The following is a 17,667-nucleotide window of genomic DNA, read 5'->3' as shown; positions in this document are numbered from 1 at the left end:
ACTCTGCATACATGTAAGTTCTAGGCATTAGTGAATGTAACTCTACATACATGTAGATTCTGGGCATTACTGAGTGAAACTCTGCATACATGTAGATTCTAGGCATTAGTGAGTGGAACTCTGCATACATGTAGATTCTAGGCATTAGTGAGTGGAACTCTGCATACATGTAGATTCTAGGCATTAGTGAATGTAACTACATACATGTAGGTTGCAGGCGTTAGTGAGTGGAACTTTGCATACGTGTAGGTTCTAGGCATTAGTGAGTGGAGCTCTGTATTTATGTAGATTCTAGGCATTAGTCAGTGGAACTCTGCATTTATGTAGGTTCTAGGCATTAGTGAGTGGAACTCTGCATACATGTAGATTATAGGCATTAGTGAGTGGAACTCTGCATACATGTAGATTATAGGCATTAGTAAGTGGAACTCTGCATTCATGTAGGTTCTAGGCATTAGTGAGTGGAACTCTGCATACATGTAGATTCTAGGCATTAGTGAGTGGAACTCTGCATACATGTAGATTCTAGGCGTTAGTGAGTGGAACTCTGCATAAATGTAGATTCTAGGCATTAGTGAATGTAACTCTACATACATGTATGTTCCAGGCGTTAGTGGGTGGAACTTTGCATACATGTAGATTATAGGCATTAGTGAGTGGAACTCTGCAGACATGGAGATTCTAGGCATTAGTGAGTGGAACTCTGCATACATGTAGGTTCTAGGTATTAGTGAGTGGAACTCTGCATACATGTAAGTTCTAGGCATTAGTGAATGTAACTCTACATACATGTAAGTTCTAGGCATTAGTGAATGTAACTCTACATACATGTAAATTCTGGGCATTAGTGAGTGGAACTCTGCATACATGTAGATTCTAGGCATTAGTGAATGTAACTCTACATACATGTAGATTCTAGGCATTAGTGAGTGGAACTCTGCATACATGTAGATTCTAGGCATTTGTGAGTGGAACTCTGCATAAATGTAGATTCTAGGCATTAGTGAGTGGAACTCTGCATACATGTAGGTTCTAGGCGTTAGTGAGTGGAACTCTGCATACATGTAGGTTCTCGGCATTAGTGAGTGGAACTCTGCATTCATGTAGGTTCTAGGCTTAATAAGTGAGTGGAACTTTGCATACATGTAGGTTCTAGGCATTAGTGAGTGGAACTTTGCATACATGTAGGTTCTAGGCATTAGTGAGTGGAACTCTGTATTTATGTAGATTCTAGGCATGAGTAAGTGGAACTCTGCATTTATGTAGGTTCTAGGCATTAGTGAGTGGAACACTGCATACATTTTTGTACATGTAGATTCTAGGCATTAGTGAGTGGAACTCTGCATACATGTAGGTTCTAGGCATTAGTGAGTGGAACTCTGCATACATGTAGGTTCTAGGCAGTAGTGGGTGGAACACTGCATACATGTAGGTTCTAGGCATTAGTGAGTGGAACTCTGCATACATGTAGATTCTAGACATTAGTGAGTGGAACTCTGCATACATGTAGGTTCTAGGCATTAGTGAGTGGAGCTCTGTATTTATGTAGATTCTAGGCATTAGTGAGTGGAATTCTGCATTTATGTAGGTTCTAGGCATTAGTGAGTGGAACTCTGCATACATGTAGATTATAGGCATTAGTGAGTGGAACTCTGTATTTATGTAGGTTCTATGCATTAGTGAGTGGGACTCTGCATACATGTAGGTTCTAGGTATTAGTGAGTGGAACTCTGCATGTATGTAGGTTCTAGATAGTAGTGAGTGGAACTCAGCATACATGTAGATTCTAGGCATTTGTGAGTGGAACTCTGCATACATGTAGGTTCTTGGCATTAGTGAGTGGAACTCTGCATACATGTAGATTCTAGGCATTAGTGAGTGGAACTCTGCATACATGTATGTTCTAGGTATTAGTGAGTGGAACTCTGCATACATGTAGATTCTAGGCATTAGTGAGTGGAACTCTGCATACATGTAAGTTCTAGGCATTAGTGAATGTAACTCTACATACATGTAGATTCTGGGCATTACTGAGTGAAACTCTGCATACATGTAGATTCTAGGCATTAGTGAGTGGAACTCTGCATACATGTAGATTCTAGGCATTAGTGAGTGGAACTCTGCATACATGTAGATTCTAGGCATTAGTGAATGTAACTACATACATGTAGGTTGCAGGCGTTAGTGAGTGGAACTTTGCATACGTGTAGGTTCTAGGCATTAGTGAGTGGAGCTCTGTATTTATGTAGATTCTAGGCATTAGTCAGTGGAACTCTGCATTTATGTAGGTTCTAGGCATTAGTGAGTGGAACTCTGCATACATGTAGATTATAGGCATTAGTGAGTGGAACTCTGCATACATGTAGATTATAGGCATTAGTAAGTGGAACTCTGCATTCATGTAGGTTCTAGGCATTAGTGAGTGGAACTCTGCATACATGTAGATTCTAGGCATTAGTGAGTGGAACTCTGCATACATGTAGATTCTAGGCGTTAGTGAGTGGAACTCTGCATAAATGTAGATTCTAGGCATTAGTGAATGTAACTCTACATACATGTATGTTCCAGGCGTTAGTGGGTGGAACTTTGCATACATGTAGATTATAGGCATTAGTGAGTGGAACTCTGCAGACATGGAGATTCTAGACATTAGTGAGTGGAACTCTGCATACATGTAGGTTCTAGGTATTAGTGAGTGGAACTCTGCATACATGTAAGTTCTAGGTATTAGTGAATGTAACTCTACATACATGTAAGTTCTAGGCATTAGTGAATGTAACTCTACATACATGTAAATTCTGGGCATTAGTGAGTGGAACTCTGCATACATGTAGATTCTAGGCATTAGTGAATGTAACTCTACATACATGTAGATTCTAGGCATTAGTGAGTGGAACTCTGCATACATGTAGATTCTAGGCATTTGTGAGTGGAACTCTGCATAAATGTAGATTCTAGGCATTAGTGAGTGGAACTCTGCATACATGTAGGTTCTAGGCGTTAGTGAGTGGAACTCTGCATACATGTAGGTTCTCGGCATTAGTGAGTGGAACTCTGCATTCATGTAGGTTCTAGGCTTAATAAGTGAGTGGAACTTTGCATACATGTAGGTTCTAGGCATTAGTGAGTGGAACTTTGCATACTTGTAGGTTCTAGGCATTAGTGAGTGGAACTCTGTATTTATGTAGATTCTAGGCATGAGTAAGTGGAACTCTGCATTTATGTAGGTTCTAGGCATTAGTGAGTGGAACACTGCATACATTTTTGTACATGTAGATTCTAGGCATTAGTGAGTGGAACTCTGCATACATGTTGGTTCTAGGCATTAGTGAGTGGAACTCTGCATACATGTAGGTTCTAGGCAGTAGTGGGTGGAACACTGCATACATGTAGGTTCTAGGCGTTGGTGAGTGGGACTCTGCATACATGTAGATTCTAGGCATTAGTGAGTGGAACTCTGCATACATGTAGATTCTAGGCATTAGTGAGTGGAACGCTGCATATATGTAGGTTCTAGGCATTAGTGAGTGGAACTCTGCATAAATGTAGATTCTAGGCATTAGTGAATGTAACTCTGCATACATGTACATGTAGGTTCTATGCGGTAGTGAGTGGAACTCTGCATACATGTAGATTCTAAGCATTAGTGAGTGGAACTCTGCATACATGTAGGTTCTAGGTATTAGTGAGTGGAACTCTGCATACATGTAGATTCTAGGCACTAATGAAGTGTGATGTACAGCGAATGGAATTCCACAAAAGTTCCAGATATCAGTATATGGTATAAACAGGTTTCTATATATTTATCATTTCTTTGTACATGTGTATTAGTAGTGCATGTAAACTGCGCATATCAAAATTAGATTTATGATATGTCAACAATTCACATACATGTACATGTATAATAAAATCTGACAATCTTGTTCGGGTCAGCTTTCTGTCAATCAGAAAGATTTGTCTTGGAAAAACTAATTGAGTATTTTAAAATGATTATTGTCATAAATGTTATGACAAAGTAGTATGCTGTCAGGTTTTTATTGACTGAATGTTCATGTTCATACAGTGTAACACGGTATCTTTTGTTACTGAGATTGCCGCCTCTCAGCCAATTACCCTCTGTTCATGTTATTCATAAAAAAATTGCACGTTCATAAAAGTTGGATCTTTTGAATATTTTATTAAATTACAAGACACTTTGTTGTGCGTGTCTTTTGCGGTCAATCACTATTTTTCATAAGCTGGCTTGGCAATTCTCACCACCAATGTCACAGCATTTCGGCTATTTTTTCAACACATCCAAAATCAAAAATTTTTGTTACACCTTGTACTATGATTACATTTGAAGTTTTGTTAATTTTAATGGGTATACATATTCTAATGTATACATGTTCACTCAAAAAGTACCCAAAAAAATAAGAGAGTTTAGTATATAGCCTTGAAAATAAGTATTATTTTTCCTTGTCTTAATCATGCGTTTTTTTTTATCTGTGTAACCGTGTGGAAATTGAGAATCACAAGTGTAGATATAATGCATAGAAATGAACACTAAATCCCGGTCAGCAATCGAATCATTAATCTTTCTGAGTGATGTAACTGGTACATTGTACATGTATTTCCATCTAAGACACTCAAGTGAATGTAGTCAAAATCACACGTGTGTGTAAATTCGTACATTGATATAAACATTGCTACAATAAAAGACACGGTGAGCAGGAAGTCTATTCTGGGCTAGTACATGTACCATTGTAAATTTTTGAAGATTAGAGGGCTATTTATACAGACGCTCCAGTAAGAAATTGTTAAAATTGCCCCATTGGCATATCAAAATCCTGCAATGAAACAGAACACATTTTATATTCACTAAAAAACTTATGTTTCTAGACTCACAACAAACTAAAAACAAAAGAAACAGTCTGATCCAAACAACTTGCGTCCTTGAAAAGTCTTCTCACCCTTGCGTTTCCGAGCGAAAATATGTCGATGCCAAATACGAACAATTCAATGATTTTTTGATAATATCATTAATTCAGTCCAGTACATGTAGTTAGATAGATTCTTTATTAGAGATGCTTGTAAATTGACGATGTAAATCACAGTGGCGGTGAAAAATCGTTGATAATAGCAAAGGGGGTGAGGGACTGAATTTTATTTTATATACATTTAATTTATGTATAACAAAATACATGAGAAAACCAATATACACATAATACTTTCAAATTACATTTATTAGTTGCGCCATTCAGGACATTCCTCCAATTCCTGGTCAATGTTTAACCAGAAAAATTACAGCAAATCATTTTCATGTTTTTGACACATGTAATTTAGACACCTCCTGAAAATCACAATACTAATTGGTTATTCAAATTATGCTTTATATACTAGCAAAATATCATGAACAATAAAAGTTATTTGTTGATTTTCTCATCTCTTCAGACTGAAAAAACTAAGTCGTATTTGCATTCAATCCAAAATGTATTTTTACCGCTTTGAAATATCCATTGTTTGAGGTAAAATACGACCAACTTTTAATATGTTCCAGATTATTTCATCATACATGTATTTGACTATGTTCCTTTGTTAACATCAGGTGACTGCACCAATATAGCTTATTCCCTGAATGCAACTGACGCATACCTTTTAACTTTAGTGTACATGTACATGTATGTATTTTTTTTCTTTTTTTTTTTTTTTTTTATTATTATTATTATTATTATACAATTAACAATACATGAAAAGGAAACAGAACAAAAAGTACAACACAATCACAAATACAACAAATTATCAGAGTAAGGTAAAGTACATAAAATTTGACCTATTCGACTGGAAAATCACTCCATTTATTAACATGATGCTCCATAATATTTTTACGAGTTGCAATATATTTTTCAATTTTATAAATATTCAATACTAAATGTTTTAATACTATGAAACTGGGTAAGGTATCTTGACACCTAGCAGTGTATATAGCCCGTTTAGCAAGTAATATAACCTGATTTGTAATAGTACTAAAATTTCCATCCCCAAGTAGTAATTGATGTTTATCTGGAAGACTGTTTAGATTTAAAAATTTGCCCCAGTTATGAAATACTTTACCCCAAAGCTCCTTTGAATATTGGCAGTCTACAAATAAATGTAGTAAAGTTTCATCTGTTTTTTTACAAAAAGTACACAGGGGAGATGATGCATAAGCTGGGGACATTTTAAATAAAATAAAATTAATATATAGAATATTTCTCAAAATTTTACAATAAAATGCACGTGACTTAGATTCTATTGTAACCTTGTACGGAAGTGCATACAATTTTTTCCAGTCTAAAGTTATAGTAGGAAACAAATTTTGGTAGTATATTTCGCTTTTCGGGGGGGAAAATTTCCTTTTAACTAGTATTTGGGAAAATATTCTCGTAGACATTTTGCTAATAACTATAATTTTACCATCACTAGGAACACTTACCGGGAGAGTGGGTCTAACAACATACATTTAAGAACGTTTAATATGCCAAGTTTTCGGAATTGCATCCACAAGACCAAACCATTTTAAAAAAATTGTCGTGCCTTCCAAACGATTAACCAATAGATCCCAAGACAGAATTTTACCATTCTTATCATATAAATCCGTAATATAAACTATACCTATGTTATACAATTCCCTATAAAAGATAGATTTTCCTTGAATAATAATATTTTGATTGTTCCAAATAATCTCACTTGCGATTTCTTGACGATTTTCCGGGGGTTTATGTAAATTTACTGACGACCATGCATGAAGAACAGACTCATAAAAGGGTGGCAAGTTTATCGGTAACATTTCCCTATTAAAATTACACTGGAACAACAAATTTGCTCCACCTACCGAATTAAGATACCAATCAAAAACTTGTTTCCATGGATGGTAATTTTTATCAAAAAACTTTTTAACCCAATTTGCTTTTGCTCCAACACACATGCTCAATAAATCCGGCATAGCCAAACCCCCCTTTAACATATTACCAATCACAGTGTTTCTGGCGATCTTATCAGGACCGTTCCAGAGGAAATTATAAAACATCGAGTTGAGTTTAACTAATACTGATTTAGGAACGGAAATAAGGTTAAACGTATACAGTAATTTGGAAATAGCTAAGGATCTAATAACTTGTATTTTACCGAGTAAAGATAAATTACGACAAGCCCAAAGCCCAACATTGTCGTACATGTATGTATATCTCAGTAAATTATTACTGCTAGCAAAACTAGGAAAAAGATGTCTAGTAATATGATTATCCCAAGAATACCGCAAAGTATGCATTTAGGCAATACATTGTACAGGTAGAAATCAGATTTTCATGTACATGTATGTACTGCTTTTATGCATACTACTGCAAACCTTTTTCAATTTTGCAAGTGTCAAATCACTGAAAATCCTTTTGTAGCAATGATAATTCTCTGGGGTACTTATCAGTGTCAATTACATTTGTCATTCACGAATCCCATTAAATCATCTATTCGTGAAAATTCTTCACAGTAAATATTGAAAGGTTTACAGTATGTTTGTGAATATCTCACATTATTATGTCTTTTATAATACATTATCATTCGAACAATAGGCCCAATAGAATTAGATGAAATATATTCCATGTTTACTTACAGAGGTATAAACCCTGGAGATACATATTCCTGGCAGTTGTATTAATACATGACATCATGTTTTTAAAACTCCTAATGTACATGTATTTTAATGAAAAATGTCCTATACTGCCATTTACATGCATCAAGAATCATGGCATATTTCTGATGGCACATCTAATACATTTGAGAAATATGTTCATGCCATGAGATAATGTAAATAAATATTCTCATACATCAGAGAGAGTTAAGCATGTAGGATACCCCACTCCTCCCTCCCTTATACATGCATGTACAACATGGAAAATTCATTGCATTTCTTTGTACAAAAAAGAATGAGAGCTATCATACATATAACAGTCTCAGCAATCAGTTGGATAGGATGTAAATGTGAGTCTTAATTGTTAACTGCAATCCCAGCAGTCAGTCGGATAGCATGTAAATGTGAGTCTTAATTGTTAACTGCAATCCCAGCAGTCAGTTGAACAGGATGTAATGTTAGTCTTAATTGTTAACTGCAATCCAAGCAGTCAGTTGGATAGGATGCAATGTGAGTCTTAATTGTTAACTGCAATCCCAGCAGTCAGTTGGATAGCATGTAAATGTGAGTCTTAATTGTTAACTGCAATCCAAGCAGTCAGTTGGATAGCATGTAATGTGAGTCTTAATTGTTAACTACAATCCCAGCAGTCAGTTGGATAACATGTAAATGTGAGTCTTAATTGTTAACTGCAATCCCAGCAGTCAGTTTGATAGCATGTAATGTGAGTCTGAATTGTTAACTGCAATCCCAGCAGTCAGTTGGATAACATGTAAATGTGAGTCTTAATTGTTAACTGCAATCCCAGCAGTCAGTTGGATAGCATGTAAATGTGAGTCTGAATTGTTAACTGCAATCCCAGCAGTCAGTTGAACAGGATGTAACTGTAGGTCTGAATTGTTATCTACAATCCCAGCAGTCAGTTGAACAGGATGTAATGTGAGTCTTAATTGTTAACTGCAATCCCAGCAGTCAGTTGGATAGCATGTAATGTGAGTTTGAATTGTTAACTGCAATCTCAGTAGTCAGTTGGATAGCATGTAAATGTGAGTCTTAATTGTTAACTGCAATCCCAGCAGTCAGTTGGATAGGATGTAAATGTGAGTCTTAATTGTTAACTGCAATCCCAGCAGTCAGTTGAATAGCATGTAAATGTGAGTCTTAATTGTTAACTGCAATCCCAGCAGTCAGTTGGATAGCATGTAATGTGAGTCTGAATTGTTAACTGCAATCCCAGCAGTCAGTTGGATAGCATGTAAATGTGAGTCTTAATTGTTAACTGCAATCTCAGTAGTCACTTGGATAGCATGTAATGTGAGTCTGAATTGTTAACTGCAATCCCAGCAGTCAGTTGGATAGCATGTAAATGTGAGTCTTAATTGTTAACTGCAATCTCAGTAGTCAGTTGGATAGCATGTAATGTGAGTCTGAATTGTTAACTGCAATCCCAGCAGTCAGTTGGATAGCATGTAAATGTGAGTCTTAATTGTTAACTGCAATCTCAGTAGTCAGTTGGATAGCATGTAATGTGAGTCTGAATTGTTAACTGCAATCCCAGCAGTCAGTTGGATAGCATGTAAATGTGAGTCTTAATTGTTAACTGCAATCTCAGTAGTCAGTTGGATAGCATGTAAATGTGAGTCTGAATTGTTAACTGCAATCCTAGCAGTCAGTTGGATAGCATGTAAATGTGAGTCTTAATTGTTAACTGCAATCTCAGTAGTCAGTTGGATAGCATGTAATGTGAGTCTGAATTGTTAACTGCAATCCCAGCAGTCAGTTGGATAACATGTAAATGTGAGTCTTAATTGTTAACTGCAATCCCAGCAGTCAGTTGAACAGAATGTAATGCGAGTCTGAATTGTTAACTGCAATCCCAGCAGTCAGTTGAACAGGATGTAATGTGAGTCTGAATTGTTAACTGCAATCCCAGCAGTCAGTTGAACAGGATGTAATGTGAGTCTGAATTGTTAACTGCAATCCCAGCAGTCAGTTGGATAGCATGTAAATGTGAGTCTTAATTATTAACTGCAATCCCAGCAGTCAGTTGGATAGCATGTAAATGTGAGTCTTAATTGTTAACTGCAATCTCAGCAGTCAGTTGGATAGGATGTAAATGTGAGTCTTAATTGTTAACTGCAATCCCAGCAGTCAGTTGGATAGCATGTAAATATGAGTCTTAATTGTTAACTGCAATCCCAGCAGTCAGTTGGATAGCATCTAATGTGAGTCTGAATTGTTAACTGCAATCCCAGCAGTCAGTTGGATAGCATGTAATGTGAGTCTGAATTGTTAACTGCAATCCCAGCAGTCAGTTGGATAGCATGTAAATGTGAGTCTTAATTGTTAACTGCAATCCCAGCAGTCAGTTGGATAGCATGTAAATGTGAGTCTGAATCGTTAACTGCAATCCCAGCAGTCAGTTGGATAGCATGTAAATGTGAGTCTTAATTGTTAACTGCAATCCCAGCAGTCAGTTGGATAGCATGTAAATGTGAGTCTTAATTGTTAACTGCAATCCAAGCAGTCAGTTGGATAGCATGTAAATGTGAGTCTTAATTGTTAACTGCAATCCCAGCAGTCAGTTGGATAGCATGTAAATGTGAGTCTTAATTGTTAACTGCAATCCAAGCAGTCAGTTGGATAGCATGTAAATGTGAGTCTTAATTGTTAACTGCAATCCCAGCAGTCAGTTGGATAGCATGTAAATGTGAGTCTTAATTGTTAACTGCAATCCCAGCAGTCAGTTGGATAGCATGTAAATGTGGGTCAGTTGGACAGGGTATTGAAAAACAATATTGTTGTACATGTATAACATGTATTTATTTCTTTTACATGTAAGTATCATATCTGTTTTTTCACTTTGTGTATGGTTCATTTGCAAAATAGGCTTGGTTATTAAACACTTGCTTTGTTGGTTCTACATTATGGGCAGTGCCTCTTTGAAGTCATAATATGGTAAAAATAAAAAGTTGAAAAGTCAACTTTGACAAATACTCAGTAACTGCATCTGCTTGTCTTATGTGTCTTGTGATCGTTAACAGTACATCTATTGTGCATATCTTTGTATTTATCATGTTTGTTGATGTACCATATTTTATTATTAATGTTAGTTTAAGCCACCAGTCTACAACAGTATTGAATTATTGATTACATGTACGACTGTAAGTTTCCCCTGAAGGAATCAAAACAAGATTTGTTCATTTATTAATTATCATCTGCTGAAAAATTTATTTCAGTAATTTGATTGAATGTTGCCCCTGCATCAGTCTCATAACAGTTTTATACTGTTATAGTTGTAACTACAACTATAGTTCTAGAACGCGTGGCTGGAGTGTAATTATTTTCATAATATTCAATTGTTTATTGTAGTTCTTTTCTATACCAATTATTATTTCTATTCAAATTTTGTTGATTTCAATGATCAGTACTGAACTGTATAACTACCATACACAGTATTAGTCTAGATGCCATTGAAAAATCTATGAATAATAGACCAATGAATAAATGTGGAGGGCTCAGGTCTGTGCATGTGTGAACCCATGGAAATGTACTGAAGTCATTGTGACAGCCAATCAGTGATGACACAGAATTCTGTGCCGATTATATGTACATGTAGTTACACGTACCTAGAGATTCACCAGGCCATTCTTGAGTACACTCAAAATGATAGGACTCAAGGCTAACATGGTGTGAATAAATTAAGGAATTTATTAAGTGTAGCTAATGTACACTGAACAACTGTTGTATATTTTGATTCTTAGCAGTTTGTATAGAGCATGTCTTTAATCATTCATAATTCTGTGTCAGCATCATGAACTGTGATTACATTTAATATGTATTTGTTCCTTTGCAGACCTAATGCACATACATTGTTGTAGATACATGTAGTTGATCATACAATGTACTGTACATGTAATAATAATAAACTCCTGACAGTGACATAATGAATTCATAGTCATTACTATGCTTGATAATCCTCATTCAATATAGGACCTACTCTAGATTGGAACTCTATGAAAATGGGTATTTTTGAATCACTCACCAATGTTTTCTATGGTAAAAATTCCCATCATATTTCAAAACGTTGTCTGGTTACATATGGAGAAAAAAAGTATATGTGGTTAAATTTTGTACATGTATAAGATGGATATTTTTGTGGGTCATTAATTTGTAGGAAATTTTGATAAATATTATTCATTTTTTATGAAATAATGCTTTAACATGGGTTTTTATCATTATTTCGGACTCTTTACTCCAAAAAATATTTAAAATGGGAAAAAGATTTTCATGAATTGTGTTCAAATCATCAATTATATAACACTTTTCAAAACAAACAAAAATGTGGTAGAATTGTCCCCAAGTTTATTTTGTTGAATACTGGCATTCTACCATAAAACAGCCATCAATAAATTAAGTTATTACACATGGTAATAGCAACATGTAAAACCCTGCACTGTGAGTTTTGCTCTGAGAGACGTCTTTTTGGTCTCATTTCAACAACCCGTTATGTAATAATTTTAAGTTTTTTGTTTTATGTGTTTATTATAAATGCACTTCTAATATAGGAAATATGGTATTACTCGGATTTTGATTACTTCCTGTTGAGATGATAACTATTGACTAGATTTACTTGAGTTGTGAAAAGTGTCTTGTCCCATGGAAGATAGCCGCACTGTTATTGGGTGTCGACAATCTAATGGAGACAGTCATTGATTTCCTGGTTTAATGTTGTCTTCCATTAACTGGGCGTCTCATTTCTATGACATCAGTCAATTATCCAAGGCCACTAATGGTTTTAAGATTATACTTCATTGAGTAAGAACGATCTTTCTACTTATTTTGCAGCCCATAGTTGGTGATGTGTTAATGGTGATGGAACGTAGCATATGATTGCTCAAAGAGACACGGCAATTGGAATCCACCTTGAAGTAAGTGTTGCATGAAATTCACAGTGCAAGCTGCTGTGTTTGACAGAGTCACACAGGTGATAGTTCAGAAAATTATTTATGATTTTTCCATTTAACGTTTTCATTCATCAATGTGTATACAGTGTGCATATAGGATCTCATTCATCAATTGCGTTGTAGTACATACATGTACATGTACCTGTATGGTGCAGCTGCTATCCCCAGGTGACTTTACGGTTGTTTCCGGGGGGAAAAATCATTTGCATTGCTATATAAGGTATTGCTCACATGAACAGATCATGAATGAAATTGTGAGTATTTGTGTGTGCTTCTCGACTGCTTCTTGCTAATTGTATACATGATAGCACCAGACTGAATTCTATCAACTTAGGCACTGTGTCTATATGTATCCGGTAGGTGATATTTTCTGGCTCTTAGTGAATGAATGTTACCTGTACTATGGCATGGTGTCCCAATTCCACTTGTGGTTTTGACATCTATTTGTACTATGGGCTGGTGTTCTAATTCCACTTGTGGTTTTGACATCTATTTGTGCTATGGGCTGGTCTTAAGACCTTATCTTAAGATATTGTTAAAATGATGCAATTTCCTGAAGAAGTTTTTCTTTTATTGTTGTGAGGGTTTCAAATTCAGTTACAGAATGTTCCATGGATTGGAAAAGTACAAATTTATAAATGTTTTGTCATAATTAATTCAGAATTCTTCCATTTATAAGGCAATAGTGTTTGGAGTGTGTGTGTGGGGGGGGGGGGTATAATTATATTGGCACTTCCCCTAGAGGTATAATATTGTAAATAGACTTTAGAAAAAGCTGTACTGGTAGTTCGTTTGTAAAAGAATTTAAGCAATCAATGCTTGGTCTATATTGTTCTTTAGTTCTGTAAGTCATTTATTAGCTTCCAGCTATTAGTTAACTATTAGATTATTACCTGTACAAGAAGTATTATGATCACAGTTAGGCACAATGTTTACCCATTGATATTATTGATTTGATTGTCTCTACTCTATTTGTGAGTTACTTTGCCAAAACGTGAAACTCAAAATAAATATTGAATTATTTGTCACCTAGAGGCATACATGTATGCAAGAGACATTTAAAAGGTCACATTCTATTAGTTAATGAACACTAACACTATGCATGCAGTGATTTGAGAGCAAATCATAAAATGCCTTGTTTTGGTATTCAGTGTGCCGGTTTATGAACACTCATCAATTGATTTAATATTGCAGAGCAGTTAACTAGGTCATCCAAGGTCAAAGTTCATGACCTGGTATCTAGGTTACCATGGTTTGTTTCTGTGAATAAAGCTGTGCTAATTAACTATTTAACTGCTGTGACCAGGACCAGTATATTTTAGTATTTTAGTAATTTTTGTTTTATTTTTCACCAGAAAAAGTACTTTTAATTTTCAGCTGATCGAAACGTTTATTCTTTTTATGCATGAGGTTTATAGGATGAGCCATGGCTTCAGGGAGATTTGAAATTCATGAAGGTAGAGCCAGCAATAATAACTGCCTCATTTACCTATTTCATTTAACATGGTAGGATTGCTTATGGTAATTTAAGTAAAAATAAAATCTAGTTTTTCACCCTGTAAATTGAAACAGTGTGTTGGACATGATATATCACTTTAATGGCTGATTGTAATTACCTGCTCTGGTCGTTTATTTAAAGATACAGGAATGGATAAATTTATAAAAAGATGAATTTATGAAGGTCTTTTATTTTATAAAGCATATAGTACCGGTAGTAGTGTGATAACATTTCTCACCGCCACCATATGCTAGGCTAATAAAAGGCGTTTCTTTGTGGTCAAAATAAGTATCTACAGTAAGTGCTATTTTGGATAATAAGTGCTTTTATTAAGAACATGCTTATGAACCTCATAATAGTCATGTTTTGGACAACCAGAATTGAATATATTTAATAAAGTGACAAATTTATGTCGCAATATTTTCAGAATTATCGTCATGGATTAATTAATGTGATGGTTGTTTCAAAGCTGCCTCACTATACATGTATAGTGTGGATGATATCTACGCATTAATTTAAAAGAACGTATTACGATGTGTTTCACAGGCGCTGCAATCATAACAAATGCAATACATAATGTCTGACTCTGACTGAAATCCATACAACTAAAATTAAAAAATTATATTTGTGTCTCTTTGATACATATTTATTTTCAATTATATTTAAAAAAAATATTTAATTTTTGTGTTTGTGTCAACTCTAATATAATCACATCCTGAGGTCGCGAAACTAAAAATTGCAAATAAAATGCAAAAAAAAAAAGTATAACTTGGCGTACATGGTAGTGATAGAAATAATACGGTATTAATATGACATTAAGCCATGTACCGTATTTGCTCTATTAGAAGCACACCTTCTATAGAAGTGCATATAATCCAAAAACTGTGTGGTTTTTAGTGAATCGTTAAAATAAGCCTTATTTTGCTCATGAAAACATATTTGTAATTTACGTAAGCGCATACGCAACAAATAAAGCAAATACGCTAGTTCATTTACCCCAAAAGGGAATTGAAATTAACTGCAGGTGCAGTCAGCATGAATGGAAGGAATCATTTCCCAATAAATTCTGCCTAGACATGATGAAAAACTAAATTACCTTGACTAAAAATTTCCTGCTGTCACATTCTTCTGTTAAAGGAACATACACAGTTGCCCTTTTAGGTCGCAAAGTTTTAATAGATTCATATCTTGATCTGTGGTGTTCCAATTTAAATCAGTATTGCATAATGCATTATCTGATGTATGATGGAATGTTTTAAAAGAAGACATTGCCCTATTTAGAAGAAATCATTTTTAAAATCAAAATTTTAGAGCATTTCTGGTATTGCAAACAATGAAAATCAGATATTGCAATTTCTCATTAAAAACTGAATGAAAACTATGTTAATTAGTTTCTGGTTATATTCATTCTTACACATAGTAACAATAAAAAAAAAATAACATAAATTTTTGTTATTTTAATATGCTGTTTGTAAAAATGAAATTTCCACAAATTATTGTATATTTGCATCATTTTGTCTTTAGTTTTAATTCTGAGTCTTATTGGTTGAGCCAAATTAAGATTGAGAATGTATAACCAATCAGAATGCTTCATACATACAGATACACCAGGTGATGAAATGAATGGGGTACCACTATAGTGCAATTGTTATAGTTAGTTCAAATTCATTGCATGTTGCTATCGGTGACCGGTATTAAATTGATGACTAGTGGCAGCTGTAGTAAGGATATGAGAATTTATTGCTGTTTCTGTTCAGCAGTGTAATTTTTTATGACTCAATAAGGATACACTGCTTGGTTTGTTCTACAGCTTAATTATATATGTATATGCACAGCTGTTATTGAGACATAATGACAACAGTGACAGTGGCAGTCTTTAGGAAAATGTTGCATTTTAACTCCTTCAGTGCCACAAAATATGGTCTGTTATTCTCCATTCAAAATAATGTTAAACCAATGCCAGAATAAAAGACAAAATTTTAACTGGAACAATTCTATTCTGGTATAAAATAAAATAAAAATATACCCCTCCCCCAAAATCATTGAATGGGTTACCCCAAATGATGGAACTGATAGAACATATTTACATGTAAACCACACACCCTCAACCCCCCACCACCACTAATGAAATGGTCCTAAATCCCCATCCCCATTTTGATAGGATTCTGTTGCCTTTTATTTGACCATTAACCTTGCAGTGACTTGTTGGAGTTTGTTACTATATCTGGATTATTGATACATACCGGGTATATATCAGTTTGGGTTGTTGCTGTCATGCTTGTGATAGAATTTATTTAATATGTTAAGGGCATATGATAGAATCATTTGGAATATGGAACTTAATTTTATAATAAAGCCAGGTGGTGTGTGACAGATAGAGAGTGAATTAAATTCACAGGTAATCAAAAAAATATTCATATTTAGTTGTATTTGTTCATATTTAATAATTTTGCTATATAGCTGCCCTGGCATATCAAATAATTATATGTACAAACAAGTACAAGGTATTTACTTGTTTTCATACATACTATACAGTGTATTTATCCAAGCTTTATGTTATCCACCAGTTGCCTATCAATACTCATTTTGAAAACACTTTTCCTGGGTAAACATTATTCCCAAATACTGATGCATTTGATTTTATATAGTTTTGTCAAAAAAACAAAAACACTTTTATTTTCAGAAAGAGATAGGTGCTTATAAGTGACCTGGTGTTTAGTAGAGAGAACAAACCCCTGTTTATTTTATAAAATTTATAAACATAAGTCTCATTCAAATCTAAACAAAATAGGTGGCTTATAGGCCAGCTGAGGACAAAACTCGGCTTGTGCATAAATTAGAGCATGTTATTATATGCACTCATACAATATGTAAATGAGGGTTGTGTTTATAACTATTTTGGTTTGTAAATAGTTTATAACATACATACATGGCTAATTGTCTCTTAGGAATGCCAAATATGATTTCCTGACTTCATCAACATTCTCATCACTTGGTGATGATAACATCTCTGACTTTTATTGCTCCTGGAGTTTCAAATGTTGTGTGCAGCAGCCTTTTGATCTGCAAGTGTATTTTGGTGTTCAATGATCATGAATAAAACTATCTCTTAGTTGTAATTGTTGAGCAAATTTTTGGCATTACAAATTGTTGATGTGAGACCTTTGACAGATTAAATAATTAATAGCATCTGCCTGAAACCATACACACATGTGAATAGACCAAAAAAGTGGACAATCGGCCAGTATAATTTGATACATTTAAAACAACTTTTAAACTTGAATTGCATTATGATCACCTTGTATTCTTTTATTCTGTGTAATAATTTTGTTAATGCACATGTGGGTTTTCATATAAGAATTCTGTGTATCTTTTTTTGATCAAACATCTATCATTTAGGAATGAACCGAAAAATTCTATGCAAATCTTATCTCCCCTGATGTGGTGGCCTCAAAGGAGGAAAGCATGACATTGCACTTTTTAACGTTATCTTGATATCATCGTCTAAAGTTGGACAGGTCTGTCTCTGCAACTATTTGGGGCAGTTCTTTTTCTCT

At 34.6% G+C, this 17,667-nt stretch overlaps 1 protein-coding gene across 1 annotated transcript in view; it reads left to right on the top strand.

The window, feature by feature from the left end:
- Positions 1–17,667, top strand: part of LOC100366886 (protein O-linked-mannose beta-1,2-N-acetylglucosaminyltransferase 1-like) — a 156,811-nt gene that overhangs the window by 31,617 nt on the left and 107,527 nt on the right. Inside the window, exon 2 of the mRNA XM_085503057.1 lies at positions 12,494–12,576. The gene's annotated coding sequence lies outside the window, so the exon portion shown is untranslated. The remainder of the gene's footprint in view (positions 1–12,493; positions 12,577–17,667) is intronic.

The sequence above is a fragment of the Saccoglossus kowalevskii genome, chromosome 9 (assembly GCF_978046115.1).
Source record: "Saccoglossus kowalevskii chromosome 9, keSacKowa6.1, whole genome shotgun sequence".
In the NCBI taxonomy this organism is placed as follows: Eukaryota; Metazoa; Hemichordata; class Enteropneusta; family Harrimaniidae; genus Saccoglossus; species Saccoglossus kowalevskii.
This window is presented reverse-complemented; position numbering and strand designations above follow the sequence as displayed.